The 19,234-nt window shown below is 42.0% G+C and overlaps 1 protein-coding gene across 6 annotated transcripts in view; it reads left to right on the forward strand.

The window, feature by feature from the left end:
• PROX1 (prospero homeobox 1) overlaps window positions 1–19,234 on the forward strand; it is a 118,677-nt gene that overhangs the window by 5,197 nt on the left and 94,246 nt on the right. For 2 of the 6 annotated variants that reach the window (XM_056568300.1, XM_056568301.1), the window contains exon 2: window positions 18,030–18,283. The gene's annotated coding sequence lies outside the window, so the exon portion shown is untranslated. Of the gene's footprint in view, window positions 1–12,853; window positions 13,240–13,328; window positions 14,362–18,029; window positions 18,284–19,234 lie in introns of those variants that run through there. The other 4 variants (XM_056568302.1, XM_056568304.1, XM_056568303.1 and 1 more) reach the window with 4 other exon arrangements.

Below are 19,234 nucleotides of genomic sequence, written 5' to 3' on the forward strand. Positions count from 1 at the left end.
TTGTGGCCTGCACCAGGTATGCCATCGGTCCCACAGACATGCAGTTCCGGGCGCCGGGCAGGTAACTTCTTCAGGCATTTAGCCCTGCTTCGGGCAAGCTGCGCTAAATGCCAGAAGGCTTCACTTACCCCACCCTCCTGGTCTCTGGTTGGCCGGCCAGCCTGAGTCTGATTAGGGACGTCGCGCATGTGACATCTCCCTGCAGACCCGCACAGTGACATCACTAGTCAGGCCGCCGCCAGAGAGGAGAAGCGCAGGACAGGTAAGTGTGTCTATGTGTGTGTGCATGTGTGGGTGTCTGTGTGTGTGTGTGTGTGAGAGTCGGGGGGGACGGGGGACTGCTTCTAACTAATGTAGGGAACCTGCTTCTACCTAATGTGGGGAACCTGCTTCTACCTAATGTGGGGGAGCCTGCTTCTACCTAATGTGGGGAACCTGCTACTACCTAATGTGGGGAACCTGCTTCAACCTAATGTGGGGAACCTGCTACTACCTACCTAATGTGGGGAACCTGCTTCTACCTAATGTTGCTGAACCTTCTACTACCTAATGTGGGGAACCTGCTACTACCTAATGTGGGAAACCTGCTTCTACCTAATGTGGGGAACCTGCTACTACCTAATGTGGGGAACCTGCTTCTACCTAATGTGGGGAACCTGCTTCTACCTAATGTGGGGAACCTGCTTCTATCTAATGTAGGGAACCTTCTACTACCTAATGTGGGAAACCTGCTTCTACCTATTGTGGGGAACCTGCTACTACCTAATGTGGGGAACCTGCTTCTACCTAATGTGGAGAACCTGCTACTACCTAATGTGGGAAACCTGCTTCTACCTAATGTGAGGAACCTGCTACTACCTAATGAGGGGAACATGCTTCTACCTAATGTGGGGAACCTGCTTCTACCTAATGTGGAGAACCTGCTTCTACCTAATGTTGGGAACCTGCTACTACCTAATGTGGGAAACCTGCTTCTACCTAATGTGGGGAACCTGCTACTACCTAATGTGGGGAACTTGCTTCTACCTAATGTGGGGAACCTGTTTCTACCTAATGTGGAAAACCTGCTTCTACCTAATGTGGGGAACCTGCTTCTACCTAATGCGGGGAACCTGCTTCTACCTAATGTGGGGAACCTGCTTCTACCTAATGTGGGGAAACTGCTACTACATAATGTGGAAAACCTGCTTCTACCTAATGTGTGGAACCTGCTTCTACCTAATGTGGGAAACCTACTACTATCTAAAGTTGGAACCTGCTTCTACCTAATGTGGGGAACCTGCTTCTACCTAATGTGGGGAACATGCTTCTACCTAATGTGGGGAACCTGCTACTACCTAATGTGGGGAACCCGCTACTACCTACCTAATGTGGGGAACCTGCTACTACCTAATGTGGGGAACCTGCTACTACCTACCTAATATGGGGAACCTGCTACTACCTAATGTGGGAAACCTGCTTCTACCTAATGTGGGGAACATGCTTCTACCTAATGTGGGGAACCTGCTACTACCTAATGTGGGGAACCTGCTACTACCTACCTAATGTGGGTAACCTGCTACTACCTAATGTGGGGAACCTGCTACTACCTACCTAATGTGGGTAACCTGCTACTACCTAATGTGGAAAACCTGCTTCTACCTAATGTGAGGAACCTGCTTCTACCTAATGTGGGGAACCAGCTTCTACCTAATGTGGGAAACCTGCTACTATTTAAAGTTGGAACCTGCTACTACCTACCTAATGTGGGTAACCTGCTACTACCTAATGTGAAAAACCTGCTTCTACCTAATGTGAGGAACCTGCTTCTACCTAATGTGGGGAACCTGCTACTACCTAATATGGGGAACCTGCTACTACCTACCTAATGTGGGGAACCTGCTACTACCTAATGTAGGGAACCTGCTTCTACCTACCTAATGTGGGGAACTTGCTATTACCTATTGTGGGGAACCTGCTACTACCTACCTAATGTGGGGAATGTGGGAAACCTGCTTCTACCTAATGTGGGGAACCTGCTACTACCTAATGTGGGGAACCTGCTACTACCTAATGTGGGGAACCTGCTTCTACCTAATGTGGGGAACCTGCTTCTACCTAATGTGGGGAACCTGCTTCTACCTAATGTGGGGAACCTGCTTCTACCTAATGTGGGGAACCTGCTACTACCTAATGTGGGAAACCTGCTTCTACCTAATGTGGGGAACCTGCTACTACCTAATGTGGGGAACCTGCTTCTACCTAATGTGGGGAACCTTCTTCTACCTAATGTGGGAAACCTGCTTCTACCTAATGTGAGGAACCTGCTAATACCTAATATGGGGAACCCGCTTCTACCTTATTTGGGGAACCTGCTACAACCTAGCTAATGTTGGGAACCTGCTTCTACCTAATGTGGGAAACCTGCTATTACCTGATGTGGGGAACCTGCTACTACCTAATGTGGGAAACCCGCTTCTAACTAATGTGGGGAACCTGCTACTACCTAATGTGGGTAAGCTGCTTCTACATAATGTGGGAAACCTGCTTCTACCTAATGTGGGAAACCTGCTTCTACCTAATGTGGGGAACCTGCTTCCACCTAATGTGGGGAACCTTCTTCTACCTAATGTGGGGAACCTGCTTCTACCTAATGTGGGGAAACCTGCTTCTACCTAATGTGGGGAACCTGCTTCTACCTAATGTGGGGAACCTGCTTCTACCTAATGTGGGGAACCTACTACTACCTAATGTAAAAACCTGCTACTACCTAATGTGGGGAACCTGCTACTACCTACCTAATGTGGGGAACCTGCTGCTTGTCTAATGTGGGGAACCTGCTGCCTATCTAATGTGGGGAACCTGCTGCCTACCTAATGTGGGGAACCTGCTGCCTACCTAATGTGGGGAACCCCAAGAAGTAGCACCCCCATCATCCTTTAGCTCATGCTATTACCACATGGGGGTAGGGGGAATGGGGGGGTTGCTGGTGGATGATGAGGGGCGCATGATGGGGGCATTATATGTAAGGGGCGCATGATGGAGGCATTATATGTAAGGGACGCATGCGGCCCAGCCTCACCCAGCTGCTACCTCCAGTGGCCCCCAGATAATTTGAGACCCCTGCCTTAGATGGTGTAAAATTTAAGGTAAAAAAAAGTTTTTAAAAAAGTACAAAAAAAATTGGAAAAATCCCCTCCCCCAATAAAAATTTAAATTGTCCCATTTTCCCCACTTCACCCCCAAAAAGGGTAAAAAAAATTTTTTTACAAACATATTTGGTATCGACGCGTGTGTAAATATCCAAACAATTAAAATATAATGTTAATGATACTGTACGGTGAACGTCGTGATCGTAAAAAAAAAAAAGACCAAAGTTGCTGCATTTTTATAACATTTTATTCCAAAATAAATGTATAAAAAATGAATAAAAAGTTTTATATATGCAAATATGGTATCAATAAAAAGTACAGATCATGGTGCAAAAAATTAGCCCACATACCACTGCTTATATGGAAAAATGAAGAAGTTATAGGTCTTCAAAATAGAGGGATTTTAAACGTACTAATTTGGTTAAAAAGTTTGCGCAACAGTAATAGAAAAGCTTGTAATCATGGGTATCATTTTAATCGTATTCACCCAAAGAATAAGGAACATGTCATTTTTACCATAAATTATATGCCGTAAAAACAAAAAAGCTTCTAAAATTTGCTAAATTGCGATTTTCATTTCCCCACACAAATAGTATTTTTTTTGGTTGTGCCATACATTTTATGGTAAAATAAGTGATGGCATTACAACAGACAACTGGTTGAGCAAAAAACAAGCCCTCATTCTAGTCTGTGGATGAAAATATAAAAGAGTTATGATTTTTTGAAGGCGAGGAGGAAAAAACAAAAACGTAAAAATTAAATTGTCTCAGTCCTTAAGGCCAAAATGCGCTGAGTCCTTAACCCCATAAGGAGTGAGGGCGTACCGTGGGAATTCCGATCCCCGCTGGTAGCCGGTCGGGGACCGGCCCGGGATGCATGCTGAAATCATTCAGCTGGCATCCCAGCACATGGCCGAGGGGGTCCTGAGACCCCCATGTCGGCGATCGGCACAAATCTGTGGTGATTCCGGGTCATATGGGACTCCGGTGACCCGGAAAATAAGGGAGATCGGGCTGTTCAAGACACCCACGATCACCCAGAAAGCAATTTCTCCTGAGTACGGAAATACCCCATATGTGGGTGTAAAATGCTCTGCAGGCGCACAACAAGGCTATGGATTTAGAGCGCACTATGTACATTTGAGGCCTAAATTGGTGATTTACACAGGGGTGGCTGAGTTTACACAGGGCCTCACCTCTTTGAAAAAGCCAGGATACACTGGCGAAACGTCAGATAGAAAGGCTGTAATGTTTTTATAAAACGGCATCCCAGTGGCAGAATAGCAAGTCTATATTACAGTGGGGGTTCTCTCAAGTCAGTGGTGGAAGCACTGTCTGGGGGTACCCTAAACAATCGCAGTGACACTTGTCACAACATACGTTAGATGTGTTTTATACTGTGGCCACTGAGTGGATGACCGGATTTTTTAAAAATGTTTTCACTATGGTACCTAATAAGCACTAGTTAATTTAATAGTAGCAATAAAAGTTAAGTTTTATAGATTAGATTTTAGTTGTCTCTAGTTTAGGGCAGTCCTTAGGGACTAGTCCCTAAAATTGTATTTAAATATTATTTTGCCCTGAGACACTTAGGAGTATTGGTTGGTTAAATGCTCACTGCACCCCTTATTAAATTCTGTGAGGGGTGTAGTTTCCAAAATGGGGTCACATCAGTGGGCCGTCCACTGTTCTGGTACCATGGGGGCTTTGTAAATGCTCATAGCCCCCGACTTCCATTCCAAACAAATTCTCTCTCAAAAGCCCAATGGGGGAGATTTATCATTGCTTTTACAGCATTTTTTTTGTCTATGTATTGGCGCAGTTCAGGCGCAAGCAGCATCTTTAGTGACTTTTATGCACATTTGATATAGACAGTTTTACTCTTTTTGCCTACCCGTAGAACTTTTTCTTTTTGACCACGCAGTGGTCATGTATTTATCATTTGCGTCTTTTGTCAAAAGTCGCTATTTTGTGCGCAAAGGTACCTTTTTAGGCACAAAGCTACACCACCTACCAGTAGGCGTGAGAATCACTTCTACCTTCCACAGTTCAACCTTTAACCTCTTGTGGACAATAGCGTCCCTCTCCCCTTCTGTGACACACGCTCAGGAGCTGAGCGCAGGTCATAGCTGGGTGGTCCTTGCAGCTATCTGCCACCAGGACTCATCTCTAATGCCAAACATCACCGATCATGGTGATGCCCGGCTTTAACCCCTTAGACACCGCAATCAAATTTGATTGTGCCGTCTAAAATGCAAGTAAAAATTTCCAGGCAGCTCTGTTAAAGTAAGTAAAAACACCTAACCTGCCAAATTCAGGACCCTAGAAAGTGTCTACTTCCCTCCCTCACAAGTGTCTAGAAAAAGTGTATGTGGTAGAGCTTTTCCCACCACAGCAGAGCTGCGCAAAATTCATCATCCTGCTGCACCTCCTTGATAAATAAGAGTCAAACCCACCACCCAAATAAACATGGGAAAATAGCTCTACCATAGACATTCTTATATAAATCTGGGCCCATGGCGCTCCTTTTCTTCTGAGCATTGAAGCACGGCAGCAGAGCACTTGACATCCACACATGGGATATTTCCATTCTCAGAAGAAATGGGGTTACAAATTTTGTGGGGCATGTTATCCTATTACCCCTTGTAAAAATGTGAAATTTGGGGGAAAAAATGCATTTTAGTGAAATTTTTTTTTTCATTTACACATCCGACTTTAATGAAAAGTAGTCAAACACCTGTGGGGTGTTAAGGCTCACTGTACCCCTTTTTACATTCCTTGAGAGGTACAGTTTCCAAAATAGTATGCCATGTGTTTTTTTTTTTACTGTTCTGGCATCATGGGGGCTTCCTAAATGAGACATGCCCCCCAAAAACCATTGTACAAAATTCGCTCTCTAAAAGCCCAATGTTGCTCCTTCCCTTCTGAGCCCTCTAGTGCACCCACAGAGCACTTTAAATCCACATGAGGTATTTCCTTGCTCGAGAGAAATGGAGTTACAAATTTTGGGGGGATTTCTCTCCTTTTACCCCTTGTAAAAATAAAAAAATAAAAATGGTTGTACAAGAACATGCGAGTGTAAAAAATGAAGATTTTGAATTTTCTCCTTCACTTTGCTGCTATTCCTGTGAAAAACCTAAAGGGTTAACAAACTTTCTGAATGTCATTTTGAATACTTTGAGGGGTTTAGTTTTTATAATGGGGTAATGTATGGGGTATTTCTAACATGAAAGCCCCTCAAATACACTTCAAACTGAACTTGTCCCTGAAAAATTTTTCTTGTCCTCATAGGGATTGCACACACTGATCAATGCTTCTCCATAGGAGAGCATTGATTAGTGGTATCGGATCTCCATTGCTTCAGCCTGGCAGAGCTGACTGAAAGCTTGGAGCACTGATTGGACAGTGGGGAGGAAGGTAAGAGACCTCCCACTGTCCTCTCAGCTGATCGGGATGCTGCAGTTTTGCCGCGGCAGTCCTGATCAGCCCTCTGAGCTAGCCGGGAACGAGATTTACCACTTTTAGATGCCGCAATCAACTTTCATTGCAGTGTCTAAAGGGTTAATGCTGGACATCAGCCCGATTGGCGAATTCCGGCATTAGCCGTTGGTCCTGGTTGCAACCGGGACCCACCGGATATGATGCACACTCAGCTGCTAAGTACGCATCATACAGCAGGACCCCGCAGTGGAAATAAATACATGTCCATTTGTGGGAAGGGGTTAAATGGCTTCCCAAAATAAGGCATGTGTAGATATACCCTAAGGGTAGGGTCACCCAGAACGCATCATCAGCATATTTCACGCTGTGGCATTCTCAAGAGCAAGCACCCTGCTGCGGCTGGGTAGCTCTGTGTGTCCACTCGTAACAGCTGATTTCCCACTGTAGATGCAGAGACTGCTTGTAGCAGCGGCTAATCCAGTGCTACGAGCGGACACACAGAGCTACTGGCCGCAGCAGGGAGCTATCTCTTGTGACTGCTGATGTGACTGCTGTGGTGAAATAAGCTGCGGATGCACTCCGTGTGATCCTACCCTAGATTTCACATGTTCCACCTTCTGCCGGAATTCAAATACTCAGCAGAAATTCTCTTGCGAAAAACCAATCTTTGTGAATAAAAATGTATTGTAACACGGAATCTGCACAGACTTCCTCACAGATATTCGCTAGTGATTCAGCCTTGAAAATCCATAGTGTGAACAAGCCCTTAAGGCAATGTTTCCCAACCAGGGTGCATCCTGCTGTTGCAAAAAAACTACAACCCCCAGCATGCTGGGAGTTGTAGTTTTGCAACAGCTGGAGGCACCATGAGATTTGGGACATATTTTGAACTGTAAGCAGCCCACAATGTACCCCAACTGAAAATAGACTTGTTTTAGGCTATAGTGTTTGCTACATGGCTTAACCCCTTGGGGACGGAGCCCATTATAACCCTAAGGACGGGAGCATTTTTTGGCAAATCTGACCTCTATCACTTTATGCATTAACCTCTTAAGGACCAAGGACGTACCGATACGTCCTGAGTCCTTTCCCTTTCTATAACGCGGGGCCACAACGTGGGTCGGGCCCGGCCTCTAACAACGTCCGGGACCCGTGGCAATGATCGCGGTGCCGCGCGCTATTAACCCTTTGGATCCGGCGTTCAAAGTTGAACGCCACGTCTAAAGTGAAAGTAAATCACTGCCGGTTAGCTCAGGGGGCTGTTCGGGATTGCCTTGGCGAAATCGCGGCATCCCGAATAGCTGTAGGACGCGAGAAGGTCTCCTACCTTGCCTGCTGGTGTCCGATCGCCGAATGACTGCTCAGTGCCTGAGATCCAGGCATGAGCAGTCAAGCAGCAGAATCATTGATCACTGGTTTCCTATGAGAAACCACTGATCAATGTAAAAGATCAGTGTGTGCAGTGTTATAGCCCCCTATGGGAGCTATTACATTGCAAAAAAAAAAAAAAAGTGAATAAAGATCATTTAACCCCTCCCCTAATAAAAGTTTGAATCACCCCCCTTTTCCCATAAAAAAACAAAAAAAAACCGGTATAAATAAGAATAAACATGTGGTATCGCCCCGTGCGGAAATGTCCGAATTATAAAAATTTATAATTAATTAAACCGCACAGTCAATGGCGTACGCGCAAAAAAATTCCAAAGTCCAAAATTGTGTATTTTTGGTCACTTTTTATATCATGAAAAAATGAATAAAAAGCAATCAACAAGTCCGATCAATACAAAAATGGTACTGCTAAAAATGTCAGATCACGGCGCAAAAAATGAGCCCTCATACTGCCCCATATGCGGAAAAATAAAAAGGTTTTAGGGGTCAGAAGATGACAATTTTAAACGTATAAATTTTCCTGCATGTAGTTATGATTTTTTTCAGAAGTATGACAAAATCAAACCTATATAAGGAGGGTATCATTTTAATCTTATGGACCTACAGAATAAAGGGAATGTGTCATTTTTACCGAAAAATGTACTGCTTAGAAACATAAGCCCCCAAAAATGGTGTTTTTTTTTTTTTGCAATTTTGTCTCACAATCATTTTTTTTTCTGTTTCGCCGTAGATTTTTGGGTAAAATGACTGATGTCATTACAAAGTAGAATTGGTGTTGCAAAAAATAAGACATCATATGGATTTTTAGGTGCCAAATTGAAAGAGTTATGATTTGTTAAAGGTAAGGAAAAAATGAAAGTGCCAAAACGGGAAAACCCCTGGTCCTTAAGGGGTTAATAACTCTGGGATGCTTTTACTGATAAATTTGATTCTGAGATATTTTTTTCGTGGCATATTCTACTTTATGTTAGTCGATACTTGCATAATTTCTCGGTGAAAAATTCCAAAATTTTAGGAAAATTTTTAAAATTTAGCATTTTTCTAACTTTGAAGCTTTCTGCTTGTAAGGAAAAGGGGCATGTCAAATAAATTACATATTTATTCACATATACAATATGTCTACTTTATTTTTGCATCATAAAGTTGACATGTTTTTACTTGTTGAAGACATCAAAGGGCTTCAAAGTATATCAGCAATTCCTATTGTCCCCGAAAATTTCAAAATCTGAATTTTTCAGGGACCAGCTAAGTTATGAAGTGAATTTGAGGGTCTTTATGTTGGAAATCTCCAATGGACCCCATTATGAAACCTGCACCCCTCAAAGTATTAAAAATGACATTCAAAAAGTTTGTTAACCATTTAGGTGTTTCACAGGAATAGCAGCAAAATGGAGGAGAAAAATCAAAATCTCCATTTTTTTACACTAAAATGTTATTGTAGCCGCATTTTTTTCATTTTTACAAGAGGTAAAAGGTAAAAAGGCTCCCCAAAACGTATAATTCATTTTGTCTCGAGTAAGGAAATACCTCATATGTGGATGTAAAGGGCTCTGTGGGTGCACTAGAGGGCTCAGAAGGGAAGGAGCAACATTGGGCTTTTGGAGAGTGAATTTTTTACAAAGGTTTTGGGGGGCATGTCTCATTTAGGAAGCCCCCATGATGCCAGAACAGTAAAAAAAAACACATGGCATACTATTTTGGAAACTACACCCCTCAAGGAACGTAACAAGGAGCAGTGAGCCTTAACACCCCACAGGTGATTAAAGAACTTTTGTTAAATTGGGACGTAAAAATAAAAAATAAATATTTTTTTCAATAAAATGCTGGTGTTACCCCAAATTTTTCATTTTGACAAGGGGTAATAGGTGAAAAAGCCCCCCAAAATTTGTAACCCCATTTCTTCTGAGTATGGAAATACCCCATATGTGGATGTAAAGTGCTCTGCGGGTGAACTACAATGCTCAGAAGAGAAGGAGCCCCATTGAGCTTTTAGAGAAAAAATTTGGTTTGAATGGAAATCGGGGACCATGTGTGTTTACAAAGCCCCCATGGTGCCAGAACAGTTCACCCCCCCCCCCACATGTGACCCCATTTTAGGAACTACACCCCTCACAGAATTTAATAAGGGGTGCACTGGCCTTTGACAGATCTTTGGAACAGTAGGCTGTGCAAATGAAAAATAACAACTGTTCAAAAAATCTGTCAGACACCTTGGGGTAAATGCTCACTGTACCCCTTATTACATTCCTTGAGGGGTGTTGTTTCCAAAATGGGGTCACATGTGGGGGAGGGTCCACTGTTCTGGCACCATGGGGGCTTTGTAAACGCTTTCAATTCCAGCCTAATTCTCTCTCCAAAAGCCCATTGGCACTCATTCTCTTCTGAGCATTGTAGTTCGCCCGCAGAGCCTTTTACATCCACATATGGGGTATTTCCATACTCAAAAAAAATGGTGTTACAAATTTTGGGAGGCCTTTTTCCTATTACCCCTTGTGAAAATGAAAAATTTGTGGTAACACCAGCATCTCATGGAAAAAAAACAACACATTTTTTTATTTTCATGTCCAACTTTAACAAAAATGTACTCCTTGTTACGTTCCATGAGGGGTGTAGTTTCCAAAATGTTTTTTTTTATTTGCATTTATGTCAGAACCACTGTAACGATCAGCAACCCCTGTGAAAATCACCAATTTTGGCCAGAAATGTATATGGCGCTTTCTCACTCCTGAGCAATGTAGTTCATCTGCATTTTCCGTTGACATATGGGATATTTCCATACTCGGAAGAAATTGCGTTAGAAATTTTGGGGGTCTTTTTCTCCTTATACCTCTTGTCAAAATGAAAAGTATGGGACAACACCAGCATGTTAGTGTAACATTTTTTATTTTTTTACACTAACATGCGGGTGTAGCACCAAACTTTTCCTTTTCATAAGGAATAAAAGGAGAAAAATCCCCCAAAATTTGTAACACAATTTCTCCTGAGTACGGAAATATTTGGCCCTAAACTGTTGCCTTGAAATACGACAGGGCTGTCTGGGCATACTGGGAGTTGTAATTTTGCAACTTTTAGAAGGCCACAGTGAAGATCACCTACTGGTGATCTTCACTGCAGCCTACTCCACCGTTGCACTTTCCGGCCGCACTCCTCCTGCCGCCGCCGCTTCTCCATTGACGCCGCTGCTCCATGTCTCCACTGCCACTGGTCCAGTAAGCCGCCCATGGTCCCCCCTCGCCGCCATGGTCCCCCCCTCGCCGCATGGGGAAATTAACTTTAACCCCTCCCACCCCCAACTGCAATTGGTCGTTCGTACTGACCGACCAATGGCAGGGGATAGGAGGAGGTGGCACCACTGCCACCTCGCTCCTATTCTTTAGGATGGTCAAAGCTATCTCTGACAGCTCCAATCATTCTTATTTTCCGGGCGATCGGGTCACCAGTCAACAAAAAATAGAGAATGCCTCACGGGGAAGGGAGGGTAAATAAGAACAATCAACAATTGTGCCCATAAGGCACATTAATCCCTCTTAGATCCTTCACTGATAAAACATAACATTTAATAATTGATATAAAAAGGTAGAGGGTATATGAAGTTAAAACTACATCGAACATCTCTGATGACCCGATTGGCCCGGAATCACCGCAAATCGCCGGTCTGAATTGACTTGCAGCGATTTGCGGCAATCGCCGACATGGGGGGGGGTCTCAGGACCCCCCTAGGCATTGCCACGGGAGTCGCGCGTGGCGGGGACCGAAATTCCCACGGGCATAAAGGTACGCCCTCCGTCCTTAAATACCAGGACACGAGGGCATACCTGTTCGCCCTCTGTGCCCAACAAATAACCATACTTTCAATGTGTAAAAAACTGGACCTTTTTTGAAAATATGTGAAAATTATAGACTTTTTGTGAGCTCTAAAATATTTCTCAAAAAGCAGAGTGCTCATGTAGCATCAAACTAAATTTGTACAAAGTCTCATAGATGAAGTTCTGCTCTTGGGATACCTTCTTCAATAAATTTGGTGCATCGTCTTCTGGCAAACTTTAGTATAAGGCTGACGTGTGAAAAGCTTCTCTTAATACATCTGCCCCAATATGAAAATCCAGCCTGAAGGCAAAACCTTCAATCAATATTATTGATGGAAAAACATTTAGAAAACCTCTTCCAGATTTGTGTAATTTGTGTGTGACACTTACGCATGTTACATATGTTTCCAATTAAACTTCACAGGAGCAAAATCTTAAGGATCAGCACGGTCACCCTGTCCAACTTTATAAAGCCCGTGTATGGCACTTAGAAAAACATAATTTCTTACAGAACTTTGAAAAGTTTTTGGTGTTGTGATGGGGATATGTGATCTCCTGAGATGAATAGTCTGTTTCTCGTTGGTTACAGTCACAGGTCGCATTCAGATAAGATAGCGATCTCCAACCTTTTTCTGGCTTGTGGGCTGCCTTCAGATAGGACAGGCCCAGGTGATGGGCAACACCAAGTTACATAGTTAGTACGGTTGAAAAAAGACATACGTCCATCAAGTTCAACCAGCGAATTGAAGGGTAGGGGTGTGACAGGGGATTAGGTTTAACCAAGTCGCATGGTGGTTACCATAGAATTGACTACCATTGGTATGGTTTTGACCCCTGCACCACTCTTTAGTAATTATATGCCATCCGTGACATCACTAGGTCATAATAGAATTAAGATCTGCCCTCAGCTGGTGAATCATTTGCTGAAAGTTTAAGACCCTTGAAGTGTGCCTGTCACTATAAAAAATAACTTTTCACATGTCTCTTGGACATGAAAGTTTTAATTGGTCAGGGTTTTAGGTTTTAGTGTCCAGGCCCTGAATGGTCACTAGGACGAGCAGGGAGAGAAGCACAAAGCTGACTTCTTCTCTCCCTGCTCTCTGTGCCAACAACCTATCAAAATGTTTGGCATGTCTCTATAACATGACAAAAGTGAATGAGCCTATTTCAATGCTTTCCAAGCACTGTTTTTATGCCCGGTCCACACATGGTATTTGGTCATGTGTACATTTTGCATGGTCATGTTGCCTCTTTGTGGAAATGTTCACAAAATTGGGTGTACCAGTGCTGTACCTCAACACAATGAGACTATACCTTTATGTGGATCTGAACTGCACCATCTATTCACCCAGGCTGCTGATTGGCTGCAGCTGTCACATGACATCTGCTGCTGAACACCAGAGCACCAACCGAAGACTTCCACTGCTGAATACTGGAGCGCCAACCGAGGACATCTACTGCTGAACCCTGAGGGTAACCTAATGACTGTGACACATGAGAGCGATGAAGGAACACTAATGTCTGTGACACAGGGAGATGGGAGACACTAATGACTGTGACACAAGAGAGATGAGGAGGACACTAATGACTGTGACACCGGGGAGATGAGGGGAAACAAGGGGGAGATGAAGGGACACAAAAGACTTTGACATGGGGAGATGAGGGGACACTAAAAACTCATCAAATGACGTAACGTTGCGTTATGCGTGGCCTCCCAATTCCTAACTTTTGGCTGGCTCCTCGATTCACAAATTTGTCAAGCCCTGTTGTAATTTATTCTGCTTTTTAGAAACAGTGCTGATAGGGCATGTTGAACTTTTAACATGGCTTTATTTAAAAAAAAATGTATAGTTGCTGTGTGGTGTATATGATAATCTGCAGGGAAATATGCTCAGAAAGCTGCTTGCATGATCCTACACTTATATGGCCTATATAATAACAGAGACTTTAGTGCAAGCGCCACAGGTAAATTGCTTCTGAGCTGAATGAAATATTCAGCTTTCATAGAGATTACTGTGACAGGCGCTCTTTCAGTGCTGTGTCCATGGCAAAAGATCATCTGCAGTCAACGCACCATAGTTGGTTGATGTTGCAGTCATGGTCAATGTGTGACAAGAACACTAGTGGTTGCTCAACACTACTGTGGTTACACTTCTTTCACCTTGTCAGTACATACATAATAAAGGGATGTAAATTAGGGAATAGTGGAAAAGGAATTCTTTAAAATATTTTTATTTGTAGAAATTCACTCTTTGATTGAAGGAGCATTCTGGTATTAACAGACCAGCCGAATATTCTAGGTATTACTGGACTCTTAAGTCCATTGATTGACTATTAGGCCCTTTCATCTGTTTATGGCTTCCACTTATTGATGCCATAACGCTGTACCAGAATCTTTCTATGATAGGTTTGAATATTTCCCGACAGACATAATTATGAGTCTATAGAGTCCATTGGATGGTTTCCATGCTTTTGACAGCATACTGTGCTATTCTTGCCATCAAATGGAAAACTTGATGGGACTCCCTGACGGAGGCTTATACTGCAGATGTAATCTGAGCTTTAATGAGGAAAATTTGGAACATTTCAAAGGATGTGAGTTTACATTCTTGCTTCAATAAAGTTTGTTAAAGTTATATTTGAAGGAAATATTTCAACTCTGATACGAGCTGCAGACACCTTTAGTGGAGCTGATGGTGCTTCCCAAACCTAAAATCACCAACTTATTTCTTAGTCAAGTGTCATGGAAGCTATACCGACTTGCTTAAATGACATTGTATGCTTCCACCTTCACCTTTACATTCCAGCCCCTTCTTGACTGATGTACAAGGCTCTGTATATCAGCCAAGGAGGGGCTGGGAGGTAAAGACAAGTGAAGAGGTGTGGCATGCCCTGGCCCTTGAGCAACTCAGCTCCACCTCCTTGAAACTTGGCAGAGAAATAAAAAGGCAATTTTATAATTTTGGCAACTTAGAACCACAGTAAAAGGTACTGTTTGCTTTTATAGCCCAACAGCTATCCAACAGTGTCTGCAGCTTTTAGCAGCAAATACAGATTATCTTTAAAGGGAATCTGTCACATTGAAAATGCTGTGTGATGGACAGGAATCATGCCATAGAGCAGGAGAGGCTGAACAGGATAGCTTGTCATTAATTCATGTAAATATCTGCTCATTCTGGGCTAAGTAGTCCAGCTGGTCCTACTCAGTGATTGACAGTTCTCTATTCACACACTTATATACAGATAGCTTTCAATCAAGGACCGCCCACTTGACTACTTTACTCAGAATGAGAAGCGGTTTACATTAATAAATGGCAAGTTATCCTGGAGCTTTTACTACAAAACTATATATTAGTCTGCTGAGCTCTTCCAGCTCTACAACATGATGCATGCAGAGTGGGCTGTATTATTAATGTGTCAGGTTTCCTTTAATGGGCTACTCCCAACATAGTGGGACTTGCTGATGGATGCAAACCCCACCCCTGAAGAATGGTCGTCCTCCAACCTGCTTGGTGAGACGTGTATTTAAATGAGTATTCTGATTTTATAATATGGCATATCACTAGACTATGCTAAAGTGTTCTAACTGGTGAGGGTCTGAGCTTCGGTAGCCCAGTGATGACCAGAATGAAGAGACCACTGTTCCTTTGACATGTAAGCCACATATTCTGTAACACATCCCATTTATGAGCTGAAACTAGGTGTGAAACAAGTGTTCAATTCTCAGTGATCCTCCTTTGTAATGTATGGCCCAAACTCTGCTTTGTTGTTCAGGTACAGTCAATGTTATATATATATATATATATATATATATATATATATATATATACACATTACCCCTTCAATGATTTGTGCCATGTTACCTTAAAATCATTGCATGGCTAACACTGTTATAAATCTTTGTTTTATATGATAACAATTCTCTTTTTACAACCAAATCTCAAGAAAATCAAAAAGTAAGATGCCAGAGGAAATATTAAAATATTGGATCCTTTACTGAAACACTCCATCAGGAAGCCAAGATATGAATTACTGAACGTATATCTATATGATTGTGTCTTTTCTATGGTAGAGAGCTCTCTACTGTTAAAAAACATTAACTGCAATTGAATTGTTCTAGTGGACCGGTGGGATTATTTACTCAGATAAAGCAGGAAACACATCAGAATGACATTACCCATTTGCCCTCTGTGGATGGGAGGTTAGAGACTAAAAGAAGCAGCTTCCTGTGTGAAAAATGAAATAGTATTTCTCTGACAGCTCGGGCCAGTTGTCCATTGTCTTTCTTGTCTTGTTTTTGTGCTGATTTGTCTGCACCTTTGTTACGGCTCACCTATTCAGTACAAGCAATTCTGTAAATGGTTAGAGAGGTTGCATTTTAATAAAATGAATGCCAATGTTTTTACATATGAAGCAGTGATCTAATACAGAGAACCAGTTCTGATGAACCAATATTACTAGTGTCTAGCAAATTTTGAGGAATTAAAAAGTATTTACAGATGTATGACACCATATTCGCATTTCTCAATTTATTGTAACCAGTTGTGTTAATTGGGTTTAATACCCCCAAAAGCAGCAACAATGTTATGTGTTAGCCCTGACTTTTAGGAAATTAATTGTAGTGATTGCATATGTCTAGTTCTAATGGTCCCATTAATCTTTGTTCATTCTTGGATGAAAACTGGAATCTTGAGTCAAATTAATGACCTACCTGATTTACAGGTTCTAAAGGTAAACAGTACTGTTCTGAGGGAATCCCATTAAAACTTTCTCAGAGAGAGGCCCCAGCGGCCAGGCTGACCAGTTGATCAGCTATTAAAATGCAGGTTAGGGGCACTGCTCTAGGGCATACAGAAGCAAACTTTTTTTTACAAAGCTGATTTTCTTTTTCTTAGCCACAACACCTTTGCAAAAATTGACCATCCTAATTAAGTGAAATAAAAGGGGACCTGTCAGGAGAACCAGAGTGTAATAAGCAGATAGGGCTTGACATCATGATCGCAGGCATACCGTTTGTATTTCAAAAGACCTCTCCATTGACGAACGATGAAACTTTTATAACTTTTATAACTTTTAAACTTTTTCTTAATATTCAAATGAGGCTCAAGTGCCCTGGGGGCATTTCCGAGCACAGCAAGAGCCCAGGTATTTCCACCCCATCTCATCTTTATCTAGTGGCTGTCAGTCAAACAGGGTAGGCAAATGTAAGTTGGCTGAAGGAAGTTGATAAAGAGGACATGAGCTGGACTTGCTTGGGCTCTTGCTGTGCTGGGGAACACCCCCTGGACCCTTGAGCCTCATTTGCATGTTAACAAAAAGGCTTAATTTCTCACCAATGGAGAGTACTCTGGAGACAAAAAAGGTATTTTCAAAATCATGATGTCTAGCCTGATCCAGCCATGGGTTTGTTTACACCCCTGTTTTCCTTATGACAGGTCAACTTTAAGTTAGTAGATTTGAAGTATATGGTATATTAATTTAACCCTTTACTAGACAAAATGTTTAATCATAAAATTCTTCATTTATTTCCATTGAAAGTAGAGAAATACTAGTTTGCTACTCAGCATAGAGAAACTTCCGTATACTATAGGAGAAGTACTGTATTAGGGTGCGTTCCCACCTGGCGTATACACAGCGTATTCCACGATGTGCAAAATTTGCGGCAGCAGCGTGAAATACGCTGCGTATTCCTTGCTCACTATACACACAGGGCTTTCCGGCGGCAGCCCTATGTGTGTAGTGAGTTTTGGAGGCGGGGCCGTGTGCCAGTGTGATTGTGACATGCGGCTCCGCCTCCAAAACTCACTGCACACATAGGACTGCCGCCGGAAAGCCCTGTGTGTATAGTGAGCAAGGAATATGCATAGTATTTCCCACTGCTGCCGCAAATTGAATGAAATACGCTGCTTATACGCCAGGTGGGAACACACCCTTAATGAAAAATAACAATCCTAAAATACTATATTATATATACATACCCACACAGCAGATTAGAGTGTGCTTGTGGGTATGTATATATAATATAGTATAGAAAAAATATCATGTATATACAAATGATGTAGATATAGATAGATGGATAGATATATAGATAGATAGAAATAGATAAGCCAGAGAAAACTTTACTATTAAGAACTGGTAATATTACTATATAGTTGTGAGTTTTTAACAATACTGTATAACAATATAGAATTTAGTAGTTTAGTATTTTTTTGTATTTTTTTTTGATCATTGGCTTTTTTGACTGATGTTTTCATTGATTGCAGCTTTATCAACAAAGTGTGACATTATAAAATCTGAATACCCAATAACAATGATTGGAGGAAACAGAAAATGTTTGACGCTGCACCTACAACAAATCATCATAAAGGCACAATCTGCCCTGCACAACATTTGCCCCCTTCCCTTTTTTTATATGTATAGATGAACATTATAGCTGCTTTCACTTGTTTTTGTTTTCCTTTAGAAACTCTCCTTCTACTGATGTCAGATATAGATTCTGGAAAGACTTTCTTCTGAGGTAACCATCAGACATAAGAAAAGTTTTCTCACCACGACTCATTGGTTTGATGATTTGAACCATATTTAATGATGTCAGACAGTGACATAATGAAAATAGTAATACTGGTCAAAAGGCTGCGGTTAATTTGTAGGGTAAAACGGAGGAGTTCACTATGGGTAATGATGTTTATTACAGCCACATGTTTCCGTACCCTTAAGAGTTAATGGATCATGTGACAGATTTGCAGTATTTACTAGGAAGCATTAACCCTTTCACAAGTGTCTGTGATGTTCATGACACCGGCCTGTCAGTACAAGCGCCTGCATTAGTGGAACACACAGTGCTGTGTTATACTGTATGCATAAAGTGGATGTAACAATTTGTCAGCCCTCCCCTGATAATCCCTGCGATTACTACTGCTGAATTAATGTATATAACTACATGGGAAATGTTATTTGTTGTTCCACTGCTTTGCCAAATAATATGCATTTCCCAGACACATAACATCATTATCAGTCGATCCTTTTCTCAGTCACATATTGATGCTGTGAGCTTCGCTGATTTTATTCAAAACTTGGGGAATGCCAAGTATTATTAGACCTAGAATTTGTGTGAAGCTTTATGACACTATTATACATAGAAAGCTGAACAAAAGTTTATTGAGAACGTTCTGTAAAAATATGAATTGTATTGTGATTCATTTTAGCACTTTCCCTGAGGTAGTGTCAGTTCTGGATAGAATATTTGCAGATTTTATCTCCGTAGTTTTGAAATAAAAAATTCAGGACAGTGGATAAAGTTTTACAAATCTTATAGACATGTTACAAAATATTCTTTATTAAAATTGGCCTGCGATGCCAATTTCAAAATCTGCAGCTTGCCAATTTCTGCTGCGGAATCTCACCGCGCTTTCAACCCTTTCAATGTGGCCTGGGTGAAATCCGCAGTGAATCCACAACAAACTTCTTT

This window comes from Hyla sarda, chromosome 3 (genome assembly GCF_029499605.1).
Source record: "Hyla sarda isolate aHylSar1 chromosome 3, aHylSar1.hap1, whole genome shotgun sequence".
Classification (NCBI taxonomy): domain Eukaryota; kingdom Metazoa; phylum Chordata; class Amphibia; order Anura; family Hylidae; genus Hyla; species Hyla sarda.